Raw genomic sequence first — 26348 nt, forward strand, 5'->3', positions numbered from 1 at the left:
GGGTGAAAATTTGTAAATATTTTTTCTTTTGCCAGCTCTAAAACAATACATAAAATTTGAATACAAAATCATAATTTTTGCTAGATGAAAAAATTAACACTAACCTTGTACGATATTTCTTGAATAAAATAAAATTAAAATAGAGTAAATAATATAAAATACTTTAACAAATGCCCAAAATTTTAACTCTCAGTTAAAGAAAACTGCGACATTTTTCCACAGAAACATGGACAAATTGTCCTTCCTACACACCGACCGCCTCTGGGATGCGTACGCAAAGAACGGGAAACCAAACGTGCTAACAAGGGAATATATAAAGCTTTCACATTACTATAGTTATCATTTGTGCGCTATCAACAGGTAAGCTACAAGTTGGTATAGTGAACAGTGCTACCGTGGTAAGGAAGAAACTTTTTAGAACCTCCGTAACATCCGGTGAGTTTTTTTTAAATTTTTGTTCTATGTTTTCATCCGATTAAAATAAATTTTTGTATTAATTTTAGTCATATTTTATGACAATTTTAAATCTTGTATCTTAACTTTTTATTGTTGTGTAAAAAAAATACAATTATTTTCATTTTTCATACATGTTATTTTGAAACTTAATAAAACAGAATTGAAAGAGTTCAACTATTTGCTCAGTAATTTATTTTATTTTAAGTGTTGTTTAGATATTATGAACGTTTTTTATTGCAACATGATCATATATATATTTTTTTTTACATTACAAAATATTCTAAATTTAGTTTAATATTTAATTTCTATTTACTTAAAAAGTTTGTTTATTGCTGGAAAAAAATCTGTATTTTTTCTACTAGTATTATATCTTAGAAACGAAATTATCTTAAAGTTCTAAGAACTAACGCATAATGTGTCAAGGTAATGAAAAAAAATACCGAAATTCTATGCAGGCCAAAATAGCCAGAGATATTTTTAAACAGATTCATAAGATAAAACGTCGTTTTCACAAAGTGCCGTAAGATATGTTTAACTTTTTATTCAAAAATATCAAATTTATTAATAAGCAAATGCCTAAAATTATAAGAAGTTGCAATTCAGGTCAAGTCTTATAATTTACTTTTTTTTAAATAAAATTAAAAATATTATATTTTTTAGAATGATAGATGATTGCTTAATTTACTTATAAAAATTGTATTTATTTCAGAAGTCTGTTTCTCGATATTTAAATAATGCCTGTATCCTTTGCTACAACTTTTTCTAATAATAAGCACATCGTTATAAAACGTTATTTTACCGAGGGGCCGTATGATATTTTGTACCTTTTTATGACAAAAAATTGACATATGACATATATTAATTGACCTATGCTATTTCTTCATCTTTGGGTACCTATCCGTTTTGAACGTTGGTAATCATGTTGGCAATTATAATTTTTAGGATTTTAAAATCCGACTAAATTATAATAGCTCGAAACAGTTTTAATGAGCTTTTCCCAAACCATGTCCATAGGTTCATCATGGTTGCGGCATGATGTTCTTCTTCTTCCGGGACCTCTTTTATCTACCTTTCCTTATAATATGGTTAGCAGTAAGAAGTATCCATCTTGATTTCTCATAACATACCCCAGGTATGCAAGTTTGGTTTTTTTTAGTGTAAATATCTTCTAGATTTTAAGTTGTGGCTTCTATGAGTTTCTAGGATTCTAAGCCATATATTAAAATATACAGGACATACTATCTTAAGTGCCTTAATTTCGTTTAAAGAGATGTTGTGACTTTTGACGTTGGCACTTATTTTGTGAAATATCTTCCTTGCTTTTCCTATAAGATATTTTATTTCTTGTGCACTATCCCTTTGTTCATTTATGAAAGTTCCAAGGTAACAAAAATGTTGAAGACGTTTATTTCGAATTCCGTCAAATTATAGGTGATCTTTATTTAAATCTATTTTGCTGAATGAACATTTGTTTCATTTTTTTTACATGGATATTAAGGCCATATTATTGACTTTACTACATGATATATTCGGTTAACCTTTGCAGTGCTTCCAAGCTATCTTCTATCACTATGGTATCGTCGGCGTATTGATTATTATTTAGTCTCACTCCATTGAAAAAAAATTTTTTCTATTCCGTGAAGGACTTCATCGAACATTTTTTCAGGATATACTCGTAAGTTGAATATTAAAGGCAATATGACACATCTTTGTTTAACTCCCATAATGTATTTTCACTTGTTTGATCTCCATCAAGTCTTAAGTATGCTATCTGATTCCAGTAGAGAATTGAAATTAATCGGTTATCTTTATCGTACAACCGGAATCTTGATTCTCCGAGATATTGATTATTTTATAATGTTAAACGCGATCAAATGTTTTTTTAAAATCGATTAGACATGCGTATACATCACAGTTGACATCTCTGCATCTCTGGTATAGAACATTTACTCCAAAGTGTACCTCTTTAGTTCCGACTGCAGTTATAAAACCAAATTAGTTTTGGAATATTTGTTCTTCGCCTTTATTGTAAATTCTTCGGTAGATGATTTTAAGAAACAGTTTTAGCATATGACTCAATAAACTGCTGGTCTTCGCACTTCTTTGCTCTGTGTTTTTTGGGCAACGTCATATATTATGATTGCAGCCATTTTTCGGGGATATTTGCAGAATTAGAGATTCATCAAAGATCATTCAACATACAAAAATTCAACTTCAACGCTGTCTGGTTCCACTGCTTTTTTGTTTTTCATTTGTCTTATTGCTATTTCTATTTTGGGGATTAGTAGATGTTGGTCTGTAACTTTTTACAACAGTGAGTACATGACCTTTGGATTTTGATCCTCAAAACGCTTTTTTATGTATGACTTCCACTTGTTATTCAGATCATAATTATCAATATTAATTTTTCATTCCTCGTTTTTCTTTGTCTGCAGTGGGGGCGTATAATTGCGACATTGAGATAAAATTAGACAGACATCGGTCAATATGTCTTGTGACGATTATTCCAACTCTATATTCCAGCTTTCAGTTTGATGTTCCCGAATAAACTACTGGGACATCCTCTTCGTCTGTAATTTCTTCTCCTATTCATCTCATCTCTCTTATTTTAAGTCAATGTTCATTCTCTTCATTTCCTGGATGAGATCGTCTATTTTTGCCATGGTTTTAACGCCCCAAGTGCATATTTTAATATATTTTGATTATACTGTTTCTCAATTATAATCACTGATAACGGGTCTTTCCCAAAGGTCCGAACGGGAGGTTAGCTCCGGAGTCATAATATTTAGTTTTGAACATTCGCATAGATGATTTAAATTAGGAATATGCCGTAGGATTTTTAATGTAGCACTTGTCCTTTGCCATTTACATCCTTATGATGTTAACTAATATTGTGGTCAACATACATATGTTTGATATAATAAAATATAATATTAAAGTTTGTTTTTAATACGAGTCTGGCATAACAAAGAATTTCAATTCTGATCACGTCTTGTGATTTTTTTATTTTTTTTAAAATGATAAATTGCATGTCACTTTTAAAAAAGTAATAAAATACAAATCTCCACTGTTTGGTAAAAAGTTTAATTTGCTCGAGGCGTTTCGGCTATTGATATTGCCAAGAGCTTTGTCTATATCTAAAAGGATTATAAAAAACAATTAAAATAAAAGATACCAAAGAACGAAACTTACGTCATTCTCTAATTGAACCGGTGGATTTTTTATTTTCTTTCCCTTAATATTATGACACTCCATCCTAAAGATTACTTCTACTTTAAATATATTCATAATGAATGTTTAAACTTCTTAGTTCATAACCCATATAACTTTTATGAACTCTAAGTTTCTCATTAGCACATAAATAATTGCTTTTTTACTGCTAAAGTGATAATAAAACATTTAAATTAGTCTCAAAATATTAAAGGCAGAGCATAATGAAAATATTTAAATTCATACCTAACATACATAGATCTAATGCATTTTTTTTCTTCTAAAAGTCCCGTCAATTCAAGTAAAAATAAGATATACACGCTCTTAAATAAGTATTTGAGATAAAACATCATACGGTGCAAAAAAACAGTATTGGTCTTTATGTTTAAAAAACTTTATACGTTATTTGATGTAATAAATTCCTTTACGTGAACCTGCAATTTTAAGGTGCTTTTATTTTAGTCACGTTTTATGAGATAATTTAGTTCGTTTTTGCAAACTAAATTATAAAGTAAGTTTAAGGACGTAATGATTACTTAATTAGGATAAAAAAATTGGATAATTTAGAAGTTATATAAATAAAGAGGATATCAAAATTTAGCTATAACTTTAATGGATCTGATCGTCTTGGGTTTAAATCCCGCCTATAAATATAATAATATATATTTTAATACTGATCTATTTAAATATATCTGTAAAACAAAAACTATATTAATAGCTCTGCTTTAAAAGTTTAATTTATTTACGGTTCTTAAACCTACAAAGGAAGTTACTAAATCAAAGCTTGCCTCTTGTTATCGTGATTTAATACAGTGCTTACTAATTTGATATTTAGCGTACGTGACACTATTCTATATAATTTTAAATTGTTAAATGTTAAAATTACATCTTAATTCTAATTATAATAGAGTGGAGCTTTATTAAAAAATCCATCTAAAACTGCTTAACATTGAGAAATTTTCGAAATTAAAATTTTCAATTAAATCACGAACAAGCTTCCCTATCATAACAAGTCATTTTTTTCGTAATCAAGAGCACAAAAAAAGCTTTTAGAAATTATGATAATTATTTCTTTTAATTTTTTTTCCTGTAAACAAAAATTATTTAATTTTACTAATGGAGTTTTTCAAACAAATTTATAGATTTATATTATTCGGTAATCTTAAAATTATTCGATATCTTTTAGAAAACTGTAAAAAAAATTTGATGAGTTGTTTTTAATTTTTGTAGTATTTTAAAAGAGGAAAATATTTGGAAATTTAAAAATATTTATTTTTGAAAAAAAACTAATTTGCCTTAAATTTCACATTATATGTAAATATTAAATAATATTGAAGCAAGCTCATATAGTAATCTTTACTTAACCAAAAGCCCTTTTATTTTAAATTTGTCATTCTTAACCAAATATTTCAATTTAAAACGATTTATTACTAATATTAAAATTAATTACTATTTCATAATTGGTAAATTATGTACCTACTCATTATATTCAGTCACGGTTTATCACTGTCTACTCTTCGTCCCTTCATATTTGATTTCAGTTTTCCAAATATATTACCAACATTGTTCATTTTCAATTAAAGCTGCTGTCCCTTTAATTCAATATTTCTTATTATAAAAAATATTATATGTATTTAAATGAATTTAAAGTCGTGTTTAGGAAATATTAAGTATTTATTAAGTTAGGAAAATTAATTTAGGAAATATTAATTCACTTAAAGAGCATACCGTATATATTTAAGTTATGCCAATTTCACTTACTATCTACTCCTTCCAATGTTAATAAATTTGTCTTATTCTTTACTATATAAATCTTAAAGAGCGTTTAACTGGATATGGTTTATGAACTTTTTTATCAATAACATAAGAGCTAGAAATTCTATATTTGTCAAAAACACTTTCTATAGTTTATTATCAGATGATTCATTTCCATGATATTTAGACAATGAGTTTAAGGCTGAACATTAACATAATATTTTATCCTTGGACTTTATTTTCCCAATTTAAGAAAATATTTGGATTTTTGGTTTTCCTCATATTTTTAATTTTATTAAATATTGCCTATCTAGTACGCCATATGTTTCTCTTTAACTTCTTGAGAATGATTACTAGCGATCTTAGCAGAGGTATCTGTTTTATTGCAATTAGCTCAGTCTTGACACTTTAATATATTAACCAAATTAATCCAGAATTTGAGCATTCTTGGGTCGTTAGGCAGGATATATATTGGATTATCAGCTATCGTGCATTTCTTTCATCTATATGCCTTCTATTTAGGGAAATATTAAATATGTTTACGTTGCGTGCCGTCTATTAGGCTTTTCAGATTTATATAAGTACGTAAATAATGTTAGTTAAATATCACACCAATGATAAAGTCTTTCTAATTTTGGCTAGATTTAGGGTGCAGTTAATTGCTAAAATGGCGTAAAGACATTATTATTTAATTAGTAACGACATTTTAATTAATTAATAAAATAAATAAATTATTCAAATAAATTACATTCTCATAAGTTTTTTTTTCGTTGATTAGCTAAAGAAGTTTAAGTTGTAAATGAAAAGAATTTAATTTTGAACTTAAATAAATATTAATAATTATTAAAAATAATAATTCTATAGTTTAGCAATGATGATTGCTTAAAAAATAAATTTATTTGTTTTGCACATAAATTTATTGGAAAAATGTATTTATTTTTATAAATAAGATCCGATGAATTCTAAGAAGTTGTTATTCATTGTATATGCTGTTATTTCCACAAAATGTTATATTTTATTATTTAAAATATTGTTATGGTTGCATTAATTATGCTAATAGATTTTATACTGGTTTGCTCTTATTTTATAGTTTAGGTTCGTTAACTAAGTTTATTTAAGGTGCTACTTACGTTTAGTTAGTTTTTAGTTTTATATATGTTGTAGTTTTTAGCAATTCATCTTTATTAGCTTGGCTTCCAGTTTAGGATATTTCATTATAAATTTTGGTAGTTTGAATTTTATGTATTTGCTTGCATTGACTGTCCTTAAAAGAGTGTCATTTTTAAATTAGCCAAAACAATGTAAAATATTACAAGCATTTTTAAAAGATACAGTGTTTGTCTTTATAATATTTTTATGAAGAAGATTGATTATCCAACAGTAGTTCTGCAAATATAATTTCTCTTGATCTTTGATGATCCAAAAAAATTTTGGGGTCATCTTCTAATATATTTAATTTACTTTTGATATTCTGATCAGTAATAATAACTTATGAAAATTAAGACTTAATTCTGAATAATAGACTTTTGAGTGACACCTTAGCTATATTTCAGCATTAGAAGAAAAAGGAAAGTAGATTATTCAATAGCATACCCATAGAGATAATCTTCACGAAATCAAATATTGAAGTATATATGGTTGGTTTCTATGGTTTTATGGTTATCGGTCTTTGATAATAATTATGGTTGGTTAATAAATCCTACAAAAAAAGAGTTTCTAAATTATCTTTATCCCCAATATTAACATTAACCGTTTTCTTTTTATTTATAGGAAAAAAATACAATAACTGTAATATTTTTTAAATGAGAAAGACTAGAAGTAGATCATTACAAAATCGAAGTACTATACTATATTTGTTGGAATTTGATCCCTGATCCGTAGCAAATTCAACACTGTTCTGACTTTTCTTGGCATTTTTCCATTACTCGTTTAGGCAAGGGATCAAGACTAGGATCAATTTAAAATATTTCGTATTAATTTTTTATTTAAATACTTATTGCTCATCTAACAATTTTGGGTGACAAAATATCTGAGTTTTGCAGCAAGTTTCCTTACTAAAAGTGAATTAGCCAACTATACACTTAAGTTATTTGACACTTTTTCTGTAGTTAAAATTGCTTCTTTATGAGAGAATAATATAGTAGTTTCATCATCTCTTTACAAAACTGCACTTTTTAGTCAAGATCTCTTTAGTGAGCCTTAAGTTTTATATTTTTAGATAGTCTTTTAATTATTAATTACACGACTTTTCCAAGAAAATGTTGATATGTTTCGAATGAACATATCATGTTTCTCAAACCAAAATTAAATACATGGTTTAAAAATATGCAAAAAAGATGAAATTAAAAAATATTTTCTTATAGAAATTATATTGATTCAAAACACATAGATAAAAGTACAACATATGAGTATTGTATTTAAACATGAGAAATACATTTTCACTTCTCTTGATAATTCTTTAATATTTAGTGAATTGGTAACAGCACTTATCAGTAACTATTTACTGCTTGTTAGTCAATACTAATCGATGTTTAGATTTCACAAATTTTATTCACATAAGTACGTTGTTCCGAATATTAAAATAGTTCGATAAGTAGCCTTTTTACTTCAGTGAATATCTCAGTAATTTTCCTGTTTTTGATTTTGATCTGAGTTATTTATCAAATTACTCTAAATTTAAAAATATTAATATATTTAGGTAAAGTATATTTCAATAAAAAACTATACTCATATAATACAACCAAATAATAATAAATTAATATCTTCTTATAAATCATAAATAACGTATATTTTATGATCCATTCTAAATACTTAAAAATACCTTAATGTAATATTTAACCGTATTAATATAATAAAATATTTTTTCTTTTAATTGATAAATAATATAAAATATTTAAACAAAGCTAAAAGTGTATCAATAGGTATTTTTTATACAAGGAATCTTGAAAGAATGGACTATTGCAACTTTCTCGACAACCCCGTATATTTTTTTAAAAAGCCTAAAATTTTTTGCCAATTTTTTAATATAAGAATATATTACACAGGATGGCTCAAAAAAGAGCCTTAGTACTAAACTTTTTTTTGGCAACTCTGCAATATATTTTTGTTTTTAAATTTTACTTTAAATTCTAGATTGATATGATGTTCAATACATTTATTAAAATAATATACAGAATGCAAATTATTAAACAGCTTTTATAAAAAAATACGGATCTACAGCAAATGTTCGAAGTGATCACCTAATTTGAATTTGATTGAATTAACTACTTGGCAAGATCCCATCAAAAAAATATTGTATAGAGTCCCAAACTGTCACTGGCGATATACTTCTTGCTATATCTTTTATTTGCCCTTTTAATTCCTCAATATTTTGAGGCTAGACTAGCTTGTATGTATTTCTTTTATTATAGCCCCATATAAAATAATCTAATGCATTAAGATTCGAAGATCTAGGCGGCCAATTCACAGCCTCGTTTTCTCTCTATCTGCTTGGTGCGAAAAACTTTATTAAGGTACTCTCGTCCCCTTTTCCAAAGTGTTCTGTTGGAACCATATCTGCTGGTGTGAAATATAACTGCTAAAGTTGCTGCTAGGAATTAGTTATAAAGATAAGAAATATAAATCTGCATTTAGATTTTCTTTAAAAATATCGCCCTTTTTTTTAATAAATTAAAAAAAAAATCCTATTATTAATCTTCCCCATCCATACGTTGACCCTTTACGACTACGAAGTATTTTTTTCAATAATCCAGTGTGAGGTTTCTTAAGACCAGTGACGATAATACTTAATAAAAATGTAGTTCCATCTGTAAATATTATATTGTCTAAAAAAATTGGAATTTGGTCGCATAATCTCATAATATTTTCAGAGATTTTAGGTGATGTTTTGAATCATTTTTAAGAAGTTCTTGTAAAAAACTTTAGAGGGATAATAACGTTATTTTTTAAATGTCTAATATAGAACATTATATTAATTAAAAATTCATTTAAAATATTGATCTCTTGCCAAATTACGTATAGGCGTACAAGGATGTTTCTGAAGTGCTGATGTTAAATGTAACTTTACTTCTTCAGAAGGAACAGTATTTCGGCCAGCTTTCGACATTTAATACGCCAAAAATAGTTACATTCAACTATAGGACATTATTTATAAAATGTGTCTAGAATTTTAGGTACAATCGAAATTTGATAGAATATATAGGGTGTATTTGAAAAAATAAAGTTGGTTATAAAACTTTTTTTCAGCTACCCTGTATACTAATTCTTACAGAAAAAAATGGACAAAAAAAAACCAAGATCGACGGGTCCGAGCATTTTCGAGAAATATACAGGATTGTCGAAAAAATTGCAATATTTAATTCTTTTACTGCAGAATTTGTATTTTACATATTTTTTCCTACATTTTATATTATTGTTACATGAAAAATTAAAACATAAATAAAAGCTGATTTTTAAATTTACCAACTGAATCTAGGTACGGCCACGAGCGTGGTCTATATTTTCCGCTTTATGTGGAAACAACTAATTTACAGAGAATGACTATAAAATTGAGTAACCTGCCAAAGTGAGCCCAGACCAACAATCTCCGTAATCCCGGCATAAAACAATTACAGGGTCTGTTTGTTCGGTGTTTAGGTACACATATAGTCGTTTTAGTTTGCCACACCTTCTATAATCTAAAAGTTTTCGAGGTACGCTAATATTTTGGTTTATGGCTCTCGTCTATTTATTTTATTTGTCTATCACTTAAATATTGTAATTTTACTATATTTCATAAAAAAATATCTGAATTTTTTATTTTTTTATTAGAGATCAGGTTAAAATGTAAATAAAAATAGTTACTAGAACTTAAAAGTTGTTTAATTAATTAAGGGCTCATCTTTTAGATGAGTAGATAGTATCATATGTCTTAAAGTCAATATGATCCTCCAATAACTTTGGAAAATTATTTAGAAGCTAATGATCGATTACTTTAATTCTTAGGTTAATGCACCACAGATTCATACCCTAACTCTTTGTTTGAAGCACGAAGCTTCTGGGTAGTTCTTTTCTTAGCCAAATTTAAAAATCACTCACTTTTTGATGTACATCATTATTTGATGGTGGCAACAAGCTTATTTGAATGATGAAGCTTATTATGAATCTGGCAACAAGCTTATTTGAATACATCCGGTCTGGTGAAGACTAGTTTTAGTTATAAAGATCATCCACATGAATTTGCATTTGATCTCTCCAGACCATATTGTATTGCCCCAATAAGTTTTACCCCAAAACATTAAGTTTTACATCCAAAAGATTTTTGTACACAATATGTTATTTTCTTAAGTCTATATCTTAGGTCTATATATTACATTATTATTAAGGTGTATAAAGGATATATTGAGTTAAAACTAAAATGTTAAAATGCTATTTGCTTAATATTAATTTTTTTTCCCAATAAAGGCAAGTATTTGACCAAAAGTTCCATTCTAAGCTGCAATATATTTACCATGATCTAAGAGTTTATTACGTTCAATAAGTTTTTGAAAGGAAACTTTCACAAACTATAGACTCTCTAGAATAAATACACTTTAATACTTAGAATTGCGTAAACATTACATTAAGCAGCTTAATTTTGTTCTGACATATCTGCAATCTTTTCTCATATCTGCTTTAAATAGTTTTGAAATTATAATAGAGTTATATAGATAAGGAAGAAAGATAGATAGAGATTATAAATAAGGAGTTCTATATCTTAAACACTCCCGTAATGTAATTTCCTTAGGTACAAATATAACATAACAGATTATGTAATAGTTTAAAGAAAAAGTTTTTTTTTCTATGGTTTGTATAGAGAATTTTTCATTACAACTAGACAAAATATTGTACATTTCTACAATTTTAAACTAATTTTATAATTGATATAAAATAAAATGGGAATCGTCGCGGTGGCGCAAGCGTCGGGCATTTCGCGCGACAGCTCTGGAGATATATGGAAGGTTAGCAAATCTTGCGGCACGGCTTAGTTGGTATATAAGAAGCCTTTGTGCTAGGAGTTCGGCTTAATTCAGTGGCGCGACTTTTAAATCTTAAAAAAAATATTTTTTTAAATATGCCTAGATGTCATTTAATATATAATAAGATGTTAGAGGCTGTGGGGATGCTTAAGGCTTGAATGCATCAAATTGTTATAGCTCAGAGACTTGAACCATACGAAAAAGGCATTTGGGTCCACCAAGGGTGACTACTCCTCATATGGATCAATATGTTCACTTAGAAGCTTAAAGAAATGACAAGTAACAACACCACAATTAATTGGTCATCTGCGGGAAACTCATAATGTGAATGTTTCAAGACACACCATCTACAGAAGGTTAGAAGAAGGTAATCTAATAAGTCGAAATCGCACCACTCTAGTTTGGGCTCAGGAATATCGGAGCAAAATCAATAGCAAAAGGTTTTATTTACTGATGAAACTCGCTTTGGCTTGTATTCAGATTCTCGAAGAGTACGTGTATGGAGGGCACCTGGCACAAAAAATTGAACATAGAAAATTCACAGTTATAGAGGAGGCACAATTATGGCATAAGCAGAAATTTCTCTTGGGATTTGAACTGAACTCGTTTTTCTGGATCGTTTCTTATCAGCAGACTGCTACATTAGAAATGTTCTAGAACCTATTGTTGTCCTATACGCCTAAAATGTTGGTGCAAATTTTATTTTAACGCATGATAATGTCATTCCACGCACAGCTAAAATCACGTGATCTCAATCCTATAGCCTGAAATATGCTTCAGCAAAGAGTTTTTCAGGGCCAGAATGAGTTTCAAAACCGAGATCAGCTGTTTTAAGCTCTTCAACATTGTTATTAAATTATAATAGGATGGGTACGAAATAAAACACGCATACTGTTTTATCTTCTATTGAAATCGGTTCTAAAGGAACTAACTAACTTTTAAGACAAGAAAACCAAATAAAAAATATCCATCGTCTGTGTTTATATTAACACTATTGAATTTTAAGACTTATTTGATACATTTAACACTCCCACTCAAAATTGTAATAACATATTATACCGAGAGCACTATAATAAAACTACACTTATTTACTAATCTATAAAAAAACTTTAAGAAAATAAAACAAATACAAAACAAAATAAAAAAAACTTATTTTAATCCCAGTTTGAATATAATATCTACAAACTTAGTAGTAGACAATGGCTTTGTGAATGCATCTGCCAGTTGTTCACCTGTGGAAATATATTTAAGGATTATATTATTCTGAATAACCTGTTCTCTTAAAAAATAAGACTTATAATAAAAACATCCATGTCAATGTTTAATATAAACACACCATTCAAATTTAAGAGAGGCTGATGGTAATAAATTAGATGAGTAAAGTGCGGTCTCTACAGTGTCGAATTACAATTTTTGCTTCAAATTATTTAATATATTTAAGTGTCATAGTCATAGCAATTCTATAAGAAGATCTGAATAACTTAATCCTTAGCATGGAAAGACGTTATACAGCCACAATCAATGCACAAAGAGATCACATACTATACTATAAATTTATTGTTTTTGTATATATTATAAATAAATTTCTCACGAAAATCTGTATTTTCATATTGCATCATAATTAATATGTTATTGGGCCATCTGCACTTATAATGGTCGCAAAATTTAATTTTAAAATTTAAAGCGACTTTGCAATTAAAATAATTTAAGATTTTAAACATTTGTGTAAATGCTTTCATTAGGCTAAGTGATCGCGTTCAGTGTGTACATAATAAATCAGTTGATAATTTTTTACGCATCGAGTGTTTTAACTCACACCTTAACGAACAGTAAAAATGCTATAATATTTTAAGAATTCCGAAATTACATTTTTTGAATTTTCTGATATTCGGGATATTTTAACAAATTTTTAATTGGGTTTTACGTTTTGAAATTAAATTCAGTTTCTTAAAAATTAGTTTTTCCATCTAGGTGTAGTTAAATACTTTTGCCGAAGATAACCACTGAAAAAGCCAACAGGATTAATAAAACTTCAAAATATTAACTCAATATTAATCCTATTTTATCCAGGTACATCATCGGGAAAAATATAATTCAAAGCATTTTTGTACAATTATTAAATAAATTGGTTTTAGAGAGCTTTTTGTATTATTTAGCGGTTTTCTATTAAGAAAAAACAATATTTTTCAATTATAAAACGAGCAAACGTTTTCTGAATAAACAAAAAAAATCGTTTGACATGTAAAATTAAATGTTTACACTGCGTCCTAAGCACACATCAAAAACGGCATCAATTCATGGTCTGACGTACGAGTGACAATGCTAGGAAAAACATTAAAAAATTGTTGCAACGTTAAATTAAAAATTCTAATGAGACAGATTTTTTTGTCATCGCGTGTAATATGAAACGGTTTTTGCATCATGCGATATTTTCCGTATTATTATAACGATAGCCATCAATATGATTTTATGTTCTGTGAAATAGACTAATTATTTATTTTAGCACGATATACTGTATTAACAATTTTAATTATATATTTAGTCATTTTTTTAGGAATAAAAGAAATTAAATCTAAAAAAAAATATCTCCTTTTAAAACAAATTATGAGAACGACAAAGCACGAGAGATATCTATCTATTACTTCCTGGTAACGTTGCATATTATTTAATCGATTGTAACAATTATATAATTTCATTATTACCAGTTAAAAATATATTGTTTTTAAAAAGAAGAAGATTTGGGTCCCAAGTAGCTTTATTTATAGGAATATTCTAAGTTTTCTTGATCGAACTCTATATTGCGTCAAGGCGTGCAATATAACATTCTAATAATTACAAGTTTATCGGAATAGTAAATTTATTGATAATCTAGTTTGACAATTATTAGAATGATTGACAGATTTGGATAAAAAACATTGTTTTTGGCCATATCCATTTTATTTAGTATTCCAATAAAAAAAGCTACAGTTGTGAATTTGATGCAGGGAAAATACAGATATACAAAAATTTTGAAAATTGCTGGTAAATAAGATAACCTCTAGAGATTTTCAGAAAAATCATAAAACGCTATTTAAAGAATAAATAAACATCGAGGTGGAAAAAAACAGAACAGCTAAGAAAAAAATAGATAAAAGAAGAGTTATTATAAAAACACTTCAAATAGTATAAGAATTTAATATAACATATATAAAAAAAAATAAAAAGGAAAACTACCAAATATTACAAAAAAGCATAACTCAACGACACATTTATAATTTTACTCTTCTTGTTACTCCAAAGTTTTGGCAAAATTTACTTATAAATATTCGATGAGTGCAGTCATGAATCAAATTGCAATGAAATTCTTTTAAAATAGTTATTACTTTCCAATTATGTCACTTTCGAATATCTGTAATAAGTTAAATGTTGCATAAGTTAAGTTTCTTATTTATTAACTCACAATAAAATAATACAAAAGTTAAAAACAAATACACTTTAAATTTTAAATGAGAATTTATATGTTTAAATGCGAGTTTGCAGGAAGATTCGTTTTTATTTAAAATTTGTTGCAGATGATGAATTGCTACATCATCTGCAACAAATTTTAAATAATATAGCAAAATTTAATGTTTTTTGTTGTTGCAACTGACAGTCGTTACTTATACTCTAGAATATTAATATTATGTCTACTAATGCTAGGTTACCTATTTACTAGTTGTTATACTTGTTAGGTACTGAATTTCAAATCTCTTTATTGCAAATATAAATTCATATTGGATCAAATAACAGACTCTAAAGTCAACCGATAATTTATAGATTATATTGGTATAATTTGTATAAGTTGTCATACAAATTTCAATTGTAACATATAACAACAAACTTTAACTTAATGCTATATTTACTGATGCGAAGAAGGTTTTTGATAGGATTAGTTAGCTGCAGAAATTAAGAAGCTTCTTAAGTAACTCACTTAATTTTTTGCACTCATACCTTTTTAACAGGAATGTTATGTGAGAGTGGGGGCATCTTTCTCGGTTTCTTACATCTCATCATCAAGTGTATCAAACCTTTAGAGTCCCTTTTCTTCCTTAACTTTATTATTTGCCTCACTGTATTACCGACTTAAACTGTCTCTTATTTGCTGCTGTTTCGAAGATTATTAGGATGATCTCCTGTAAAGATGATAAAATAAAATTTTAGAATAGCTTAAACGACGTAGCGAATTGTTTTAAAAATAATATGTTATTAAATATAAGAAAATGTTTTTTCATTAGTTTTACAAGTCTTCTGAATCTAATTAGTTATTAAACCAGTTAAGAATTTATAATTAGTTACCACATTAAAAATAATCAACTTACATTTGAGGATAAATGTTTCGATCTTGGAGTCCCATTGCAATTCATTATAATAGTTTTATCTAAAAATCTACTACGCCTAAAAAGACGCGAAATTCGGCTATTAACAGGTCTTTTAACAGGTCACTGGCACTTAAGAAGCCATCTCCATACCATTGGTATTGCGGACAACCCGAAATGCCGATGACGCTGTGAGTCGGGGAGTGCCCAGCACTCACGCGCGCCAGGTTCAAATACTTGGGTAACAATTTCAGTGTACCAAGTGACTTTAAGTCCTTCAGACCAGAGAGCCTTATCGGTTTCTCTAAGGCCGTTGGGCTGTGGTAACCCCCGGTGGGGCATGACGGGTCCATCAGGAGACCTATATGCACAACTGCCTTGGCAGCCCATTGTTTCGACAATTTCAACAGTTTAATATGCACTATTTATATATAAATAAAAAGGTTTTAGAGTTTATTTTCCGGAATATTAAAACTTGAGGCAAAAATATTCCCATTTTTATGAAACTCTTTTATACTTTTGTAAGACCACATCTAGAATATTTATAGTGCTATAATATAGTTTGCTCAAACAGAATGTTTCAGTGATAAAATAGAAAAGGTTCAGAAAAAATTCACAAACAAAATGGAATATATCTTATATATTGTCTTATTTTGAATAAGTTTAAAAAGACATGACGTTTTAACAAAACTGTAGAATTATTAGAGTTTTATTATTGTTGTTCTTGTTTCTCTACTTGTATTAAGTGTTGCTTTTCTTTATAAGTACCTACCTATCAGATGTTTGTAAGATTATAATCCAAAAATAATTTAAAAGATTATTCAGTGAACTCCGGTTATAACGTACCCTCTAGGGTGAATAAAATTAGTACATTATAACCGGAGGTATGCTATAAAAGAAACTCATAAAAATAAATATGTAAAGATTTATTTGTTTTAATTAAAGGACTAAATTAACAAAAAATACATTCTAAGTATTAAATACAAAAAAAGATATAATATTAATATGTAGCATATAACATTGAAATAGGATACATATACATATGTAATCAAAATAAATCTGTACTATTTATTAGTTACGATTTTTCAAAAAATAACGTGTTATTTTTGTTTGCTGATATTTTTTACACAATTTGAAATTCTCGATGTGCTTCTCAACTTTTAACGAGGCTTGTAAAATTGTATCATCAGATCCGTAATCAGTATATTGTAAGAAATTCGTAATAGTTTTAATTGCACAAAGTGCTTCACAATAAGTTGGAATGGGTTCGTTCACTGGTCCATCATCATCGCCGCTTTCGTTATCGAAACTTAAATCATTCGTTGAACAGTTTGATTCTATAACTTCGGCAATAATGTCGCAATCCGTTAAGGTCCCCGTTGCTACCAGATTATCGTCGATTGTCGTAAAATTATCTAGTTCAGAAAGATATTTTTCTACAGTAGTTACGTCTTGGCAGTGATTTTGCAACCAATAACTTAGCGGAATATCCCAGTCATCATCATCATCAACACTTTTATATTTCTCGTATCACTGATTCAGAGGCAAGTCATCATCTGAATCAAACTCCTCGATCGATTTCACTAGACCAGCATGTCGAAAGCAGTTTTGAATCGTTTTTTGTGAAACCTCATTCCAAGATTTCGGAATTATTTTTATCGAGTCTAGAATTATTAGATTGAATGTTTCCTCACTATCCAATGCTTGAATTAGGCGATACATAAAATATCTACGGTAATAGGTTTTCAGGCATTTTATTATGCCTTGATCCATTGGTTGTATGACAGAAGTGCAATTGGGAGGCAAAAATTCTAATCTGATATTTGTCAGATCTACATTCTGTGAATGAGCTGCACAATTGTCCACTAGAAGCAATATTTTTCTTTTTTGACGTCTTAGTTTTCATCCCACGCTTTCAAATAATTAATAAAAATGTCTGAAGTCATCCATGCGCGTCTATTCGATTTATAAATAACAGGCAGGTTTTTAATATTTTTCATACACCTCGGTCGTTTGTATTTACCAATGACAAGAAGTTTACATTTTTCACTACCTGTCATATTTACACAAACCCAAACGGGTTTGGGTTTGTGTTTCAGTCAAGCTAAGGCTTTGACTGTTTGCCTCCCACACACTTTTCTCCTCTAAATTTCAGTGTACGGTCTGGAGTCATCTTGTAAAATCGTCCGGTCTCATCCCCATTAAAAATATCTTCACAGCTGTAATTTTGTGCAATACCTGGCCATTTCTCGATTAACCAGTTCACCACAGCTTCCCTGCTAACATCTCCTGCTTCACCGGACACTTTGCCGACATTGATGTTGTGATGAACTTTAAAACGCTCGAGCCAACCCGTAGAGTACTTAAAATCTCCACCGTGTAATCTTTTTAAGTGGTCCACTTATAGCAATATTTTCGGTTCTTCTCACCTCAAACCATCGAATAAGAGCTTGATCCACATCTGGGCGTACGGGATTCATAATTTTCTTAATTCTTTGCGATTTATTTTCACTTGCTTGCTTGATTTTTTCACGACTGCTCCAAATTATAGAAACTATTGTTTTTGCCATATTTTTCCTTCTCGCAATTTCCGATTTGTTAATGCCACTTTCAATACTTTTAATGATGTCTATTTTTTCTTTTAAATTTATAGCTCTGCGCTTATCTGTCATTTTACCAAAAAAACTACTAAAACTCGCACTCGCACAATAACACGCAATGTCCAAAACAGTCTAAAATTACTCTCCTTATAACGTACCTTTGTACGTTATATCCAGTAAAATGACAAGACTATTTGGGCGGGTTCCGAATTATAAGTACTTAATAACCGGAAGTACGTTACATCCTATGTACGTTATACACGGAGTACACTACTCAAATATAATTAATAATATGACATTAAATTATATAATTAGAACTCATTCGGTAGTTCATTGATTTAGTTTTCATCCTTATCATACTAGTTTTATTTACTTAATTATAATATATATTATAAAATGATACGATAAACATAAATATAGGATACCAGCAAGAGGAATATCAGATGAATTATCCCAATATCAAACAATCAGTCTTTTTCTTCTTGGATACAACATATAATGATTATTTTACCCAATTTTTTATCTTATGGCATAAAACAAGGAATGATTGACCATATCAATGGTTTTCAACCTCTAGGTGAATTACCTTTTCATGCCATTAATCATACATTTTTCATAGAGGACAAAATATGTTAAGATTTAGAGTGCCCAATTTTAATGCATGGGTAGCATTATTGAAACAAAAATAATCTGGAATATTATCAACGACATTATCAGGAGTATCAAAAATCTGAAGATTTGAACAAACTGACATAAAGGATATATCCACTTTTTATCAATGAACGACCAATTAATACACTTAAAAACGGAAAATCAATAAAACGCAGTGTTTATTGTCATATCATTTATCGATACACGGTTTGTCACAGAAATTAGTCGCGGTTCGGGGAACAAATTAGTTCTACTTCGCTGCTTAATTATCGAATCAAAAGGGCAATAGGGGGAAATCCAGAGATGACGGATGTCGATGTTTCCAAAGGCGCTTTCTGCTAATTCAAGGTGCATAATGAGGTTAGTTTGAGGGTTTGTTTACACAAATTTGAGACATAATTTAAACTTTAGAATTAGTATTTATTGCATGCCTGTGAAATGTGGTTTAGTAGAACTTGAACATCAGATGGTTTGAGTTAATTCAAAATTGGGGTCTTGAAATATATGGATATGATATATATTATTAAGAGTTGACTATATCTTGGAAAATTATTAATATATTAGATACAGTAAAATATTCTTATATTGATGCATAATACAGGCTCTTTGATTCATAAGAAATAATGTGTCTTACCAGTTTTATAAAGATTTGTACGCAAAATAAAATTAAAATTTGTATAAAAAATAAATACAAAAAAAATATGAAAATATTTACGATGTCTATTACGATACGATATCTATAATGTAGACAATATCTACTTAAATTAATCACTTACTTGATTATGGCAAAATGTATAAAAATATTTTATGCAAAATAACTAAATCGTAGTTTTTTCTAATAAAAGCATATCACTCTTATTATTCATTTAGGTACGATTTAAAACACTCGATGCAAAAGATAGCTAACTGATTTATTACACACTTATGGCTACATTTATTTACAGTTTAGTTATTTCCTAAAATTGATTTATATTTCACAGTCACATCAATATTATAATTTAAAGATCTTATCTTGAGGATCGTCTTCGCTCTATATATAGAAATTTTGCTTGTTGACGAAGCCAATTACCAGGAGCTTCACCACTCACATAATTCTTCGATAAAAATGGTTATCTTCACGAGTTTCAGATCATGCCGATCAGCAAAAATGTGACTTAAATGATGGTAATTAGTTGGTAATCCTTACGAGCAGTATTTTATAGGTACGTAAGCTTAGACCTTAAAGTAAAATTTTCCGCATAATCAAAGGCCAACAAGTTGAGAATAGGGACGAATCGATATTTCGGCGTCTTCTTCAACAATTCGCGCTACAGCAGTAATATTCACTTCGGTACGCACATATCTTCGTCTTGTTGATGGTTTCAAATCGAAAAGAGTAACTAGTGCATAGACAATCAATAACTTCACAAATCGCTTTCTCACTAGGCCAATTATGTTGCCATAAAATTGATGAAGGCTGTATGAAGTTCATAAGCACATTTTTTTAAAGTAAATTTTTGCAATTTATAAGCATTGTTCGGGCGTTAAACGATCCAACATGAATTTCCAAGCCTTACTGAATAGAAATGTCAACACAGTTTGATAGTGACAACTGTCAAATCATAGACGACAACCATAGTCGAAACTTCTCATGCAGCCAAAAAGACACCCTTAATTTAAGCAAAGTTGGAGGTAACTGCATGCGTTATAAAAGCAATTCTAGAAAAATAAAATTGAATTCACTGAATTGTCTAAGAATGAGCTCAACCAATTAAATCGAAGCTAATAAGAAAATTATTTGGAAATGCATTATTTTACTAAATGGCAACATAAACGCTTGGCAAATAATAGTGAAAACATTGGTTGCACTGAGCAAAAAATTCAGTAACAGCCTTTATATCTAAGCTAAGATATTCTTTGGTGGTAGTTGTTGTCCACTTGCATCGCCCGGTTCAATACCACCACATAGGACTTAGGCGGCGTGAAGTGGTTCCATGGAACTCACGTTTCGCCGCCATGTCGATGTATCCGGTTTCCAAAGGGGAAATGGAGTAGAAAAATAAATGCATGATGGCGCCCTCACGACCAAAATTTTCCGGAGGTAAACTCGCCTCCCATTCGGATATCCGGGCGGAGGCTGGTCGGGGGGTCCATCAAGAGGGATTAAAAGCCTAAAAATCAATTTCTGCAACATCAGAGGCCTAAACACCAATATTAATGCAGTACACCAACACCTGCAATCAAATAAGCCTCACATTCTGGCATTGGCAGAAACAAAGGTGAAACCTTCAACAACAAATGTTCACCTCATTTATCCTGGATACGATCTTCACACCCGATTTCGACTAAACATTGGATTGGCAGTATTTGTCAAGAGCGATTTGAGTTGTCAGCGGGAGGAAACGCTTGAACCTGCGGACTTCGACGTCTTGTGGTTCAAAATAATAGCCAGTGGAGCCACAAAATTTATCTGCTGTATCTACAGACCACCAAGCGACACCAAATATAGGCAGCTCTTTTTGAATCTGGTTGATTGCATTAACCAACTGCAAATTGACTACCCAAGCGCAGAAATCATCGTCATGGGCGATTTTAACGTTCACAATATCAACTGGCTGCACTTCTGCAACAAGAACGACGATGAAGGACGAGAAGCTGAGCTATTTGCCACCATATGCGGGCTTACGCAGCTTGTGGAGGAACCTACCAGAATCCCCGATCGAGACGGCGAGTTCGTGAGTCTCCTAGATCTGCTCTTGGCTTTAGACCCTGACTCGTGCACTGTATCAGTACAGGCCCCCCTAGGAACATCGGACCACAAATTGATAACAGTTTCTTGCCAGTTGGATGTTAAAACGCAGGATCCTCCGATGCCCCGGAAGGTTTGGCACTAAAAATCAGCAGAGTGGAACCATCTTCGGGAATTTTATCGCTCATTCCCTTGGAAAGAAGTCTGCTTTAGAACCAATAACATCTCAGAATATTCAAACCAAATTACAGAGACGATCTTGGCAGGAATGGAAGCTTTTATCCCTTTTTCTACTAAATGCGGATCAAACAACAAGCAATGGTTCAACCTGAATTGCAAAAAGGCAGTAAACACTAAAAACGCAGCATATCGCAAATGGTGTCAACATCCTTCCACCGAAAATCAGAGGAACTTTTTAACCTCCAGAAATAGCTGCAAGAGAATTATTGATGAATGCAAAGAGAGTCATAACAACAGGATCAAAAACAAATTGCTAAACTGCCCAAATGGAACAAGATCTTTCTGGTCGGTATCGAAAGCCGTTAGTCAAGGATTTGCTAAGTCGGCGTTGCCACCCCTAATAGCAGATGATGGTTCTATCGCGGTAACAGCAAGGGAAGAAGCCAACTTACTGGGTAAACTCTTTGCCTCCAATTCTACTCTGCACTCGCAAGGCAAAACACCGCCATATTTGCCAAGGGTGAATTCATCGATCGAAGAAATTTCGTTTCCCCAACGAATTATAAATAAAATTCTTAAAAGCGTAGACACCAACAAAGCTTCTGGACCCGATGGATTTCCAGCCCTAGTACTAAAACGTTGTGCAGACGAATTGACTCCTCCCTTATGTAGACTGTTTACGGCATCGTATAAACAGGGCTCATTTCCAACAAGCTGGAAAACTGCTCGAGTGCAAGCTGTACCCAAAAAACGTAAGAAGACGATGCCCTCCAATTACCGCCCGATTGCACTAGTTCCAGTAATATCGAAGATTATGGAGAAAGCAGTCAACCAACAACTGTTCAGATATCCGGAATCATCTGGACTAATCAGCGATCATCAATACGGCTTCCGAAAGCTTAGATCCACCGGCGATCTTCTGGCTTACGTCACACACTTGCGGAGGCCATGGAGAAGCACGGCGAGTCCCGCCTAGTCGCTCTTAACATTTCCAAGGCATTTGATAGAGTGTGGCATGAGGGACTACTAACCAAGCTCTCCTCAATCGGCATACAAAACTCATTATTAAATTGGATCAAAAGTTTTCTTGAACAACGAACAATCCAAGTAACCGTCGATGGACACCTCTCCGACAAATTTAACATTAACGCTGGAGTCCCTCAAGGATGCATTCTATCCCCCACCCGTTTCTTGATATATATCAACGATTTGCTAGGAAGCACTGTCAATCCAATCTACGGCTTTGCGGACGATAGCACACTTATTTCCACATTTAAGTCCGCTAAACCAACGACAGCCGCAAGTTCTCAGAATCTTAGGCAGCAACAAGTAGCTTCAACCAACAACGATATTAGAGCAATCTTGGAGTGGGGCGGTAACAATCTGGTCAATTTTAACGCTAAAAAAAAACGCAGGCTGCAGTATTTACGATGAAGACTAACCTTGGTGGCCCGGAGCTGGTTATGGCAGGGAAAACATTGCCAATGAAATAATCTTTACATCTTCTAGGAGTCGAAGTCACCAACAGTGTGTCCTGGCATGACCACGTTACCGAGATCGCCAGGGCAGCTTCCAGAACACTCGGAGTGCTTTTCAAAATGAAAAAACTGTATACACCAGAACATCTGCTGACTCTTTATAAGGCTCAAATACGCCCTCCCCTCGAGTATTGTTCGCATGTCTGGAGCTCTGCACCCAAGCATAGTTTAAAGCTGCTAGATTCTTTACAGAAGAGAGCTATTTGTCTTATCGACAAACCAGAACTGACAAAGAGTCTTGATAGTCTGGAGCACAGGAGAAAGGTGGCTGATCTCTGTTTATTCTACCGTTATTATCACGGTACTCCTCTGGGCTGGCAGGCCTGATTCCACCCAGGGCTGTTCCGGCAAGAAGGACGCGTCTAGCAGTTGCGGCTCATCAATATCGAGTCCACCTGCCTACCCCAAGGACGTCGCTGTATCGGGACTCATTCATCTGGAGAACATCTTCTTTGTGGAACGGGCTTCCACCTTACATATTTCCCGACGCATACAACCTGCAGCGATTCAAGATAAATATCAAGAATAAGCTCATTCTCACGATAATGCCAAAGAAAGCACAAACTAATTATCTACGATGTATATTTTGTTTTCAAAAGAAATTAATAAGATTTGGAATAATTAGAATAGAATTAAATAAAACAACACTTATATAGTACAATGACAATTTAAATTTTAATAATAGAATATCCAAATCTATAGGATCAAAATATATTTGCTTTTTATTGACATCAAAAGTTTTGCTTAATTAAGGTCATCATCAGATCAATTAAGGATAAAAATAACATTACAGACATTCACATTACGCAATAGTAGCAAAAGTAGAAAATTTTACTAGATAGAACTGTAAGAGATACCAAATAGAAAATAATCATGGTAAAATTAAACTGTAAACTATAACTGAATATAGAAAATAAAGAAATGACAAATAAATCTGTAACCACATAAACGCAACCAGATTTCATGTAGTACCCTTACTCTTCAAATCATTAATCTTTAATTTTCAATCATTAAAACTTAAGCTGAAGTCTATGACGACTTTATATTTTATATTATAATCTGAAAAACCTGCTGAAGAAAATGCAGAACGTGTAAGGAAAATAAATTTATTTGAAGGAAAAAATTTAATAATCAAAAATACCAACTATAAAAAAATTCAAGAATCTTACAAGAAATAAATTAATAAATAAAATAAAGAATAACGTCTTAATATAAACCGTAAACTAAGCCATTTAATACAGTTCTGAATTATAGAGTCCAGGAAAACTAGGCTAAATTTCGTAGTTTTCATTCCAATTACGATATACAGAAAAACTGTGTTGTATTATATTTATTTCGTAAGTATTTACCGTTCAAAGCTAGATAAAGCCAAAACTAATTTAAAATATTAACATTTACCGGAATAATGAGGCTCATATGAAAGTCAACGTAATGCAAGGTGCAAAGTTAAAATACTTTGGGAGTTTGGCGGACCTAAGTTAAAGCAACAAAGTGGGTTAAAGTACTGAAACTTTAACCTTACTTCGGGTATTACTGAAACATTATTAAAATGATAACGAGAAGATCTGTGATGGCTAGTACAATAAAATTAAAATTAAAAGAACAAGATTTTAGAATAAGTAATATTTACAACCAATTTGATTATATATATGATATATATATAAATATATATATATTTATTTATATATAAATTATACATATGATTATATATATAAATCTAATCAGAAGTTTCCACCATTATTTTCTTTTACACCAGTGGATGAAAATTTAGTATCAAATTTAATTATTAAACTTAAATCTAAGGCGTTTGGGCCTGATAATTTAAACACAACATTATTAATTCTTTTTTGTCCATTTATAATACCATTTATTACCCATATTATAAATAGTTGTTTGTTAAACTCGTACTTTCCAAAATCTTGGAAATCTGCTTTTATTTTGCCAGTTCCTAAAAAAAATAATCCCTTAAATTATGGCGAACTTAGATCAATTTCAATTTTACCAGCCCTTTCAAAAATCTTGGAAAAAGTAATGGAAAAACAAATTACCGCCTATGTTACTGATAAGAATATTATATTACAAAAACAGTCAGGATTTCGAAAGGGATTTAGCTGTGTTACCGCTCTTACTGACGTCGCTGATGAGGTTGTCGCCAGTTTGGACAGGGGTGATGCAATGATTTTAATACAGCTTGATTACTCTAAAGCATTTGATATGCTAAATCACGAACTTTTGATTAATATTTTACATTATTTCGGTTTTAATACTACAGCTACTAAATTACTTTTATCTTTTTTAAGTGATAGAATACAACGAGTTTTAATTGGAGAAGATAAGTCTAAGGTGGCAATAGTAAGGTCTGGCGTCCCACAGGGTAGCATTCTGGGTCCTTTGTTGTATAGCATTTTTACGTCGGCTTTTATGGATAAATTGCAATTCTGTAAGTACCATCTCTACGCCGACGACACAGAATTATATTTGTCATTTAATGCTAGTAATATTGAAAGAGCTAATTTTTGTTTGAATGCTGACCTTGCTCTAGTAAATAGAGTCTCGACAGATCATTCTCTTAAATTGAATCCAGCCAAGAGCGTGGCAATGTTATTTTGTGGTGATAATAGCAGAAGGGCGGTTTTGGATCATGTCCAGCTAATTCTTAATGGAGAACTTATCCCTTTTCATGTCTCAACTAAAACTCTAGGCCTAATCATAGACGTCAAGCTAAAGTTCACACACCACATTACAAGTTGTCTTAAGAAAGGATTTTCAATGCTAAAAAAACTTTACAAGCATAGATCTTATTTGTCAAAAGAAACAAAAAAAATTTTATGCGACTCATTAATTCTATCCCATTTTAATTATGCAGATACAGTATATGGACCATTTTTAGACTGCGCTAA

At 30.6% G+C, this 26348-nt stretch overlaps 1 protein-coding gene across 2 annotated transcripts in view; it reads left to right on the forward strand.

Annotated features, from left to right (window-relative positions):
- Positions 1 to 351: 351 nt before the first annotated feature.
- LOC126734544 (short neuropeptide F-like) overlaps positions 352 to 26348 on the forward strand; it is a 61071-nt gene continuing 35074 nt past the window's right edge. Inside the window, exon 1 of one of the 2 annotated variants that reach the window (XM_050438225.1) lies at positions 352 to 435. The gene's annotated coding sequence lies outside the window, so the exon portion shown is untranslated. Of the gene's footprint in view, positions 436 to 19194; positions 19363 to 26348 lie in introns of those variants that run through there. The other variant, XM_050438224.1, reaches the window with a different exon arrangement.

Source organism: Anthonomus grandis, chromosome 3 (assembly GCF_022605725.1).
Source record: "Anthonomus grandis grandis chromosome 3, icAntGran1.3, whole genome shotgun sequence".
Taxonomy (NCBI): Eukaryota; Metazoa; Arthropoda; class Insecta; order Coleoptera; family Curculionidae; genus Anthonomus; species Anthonomus grandis.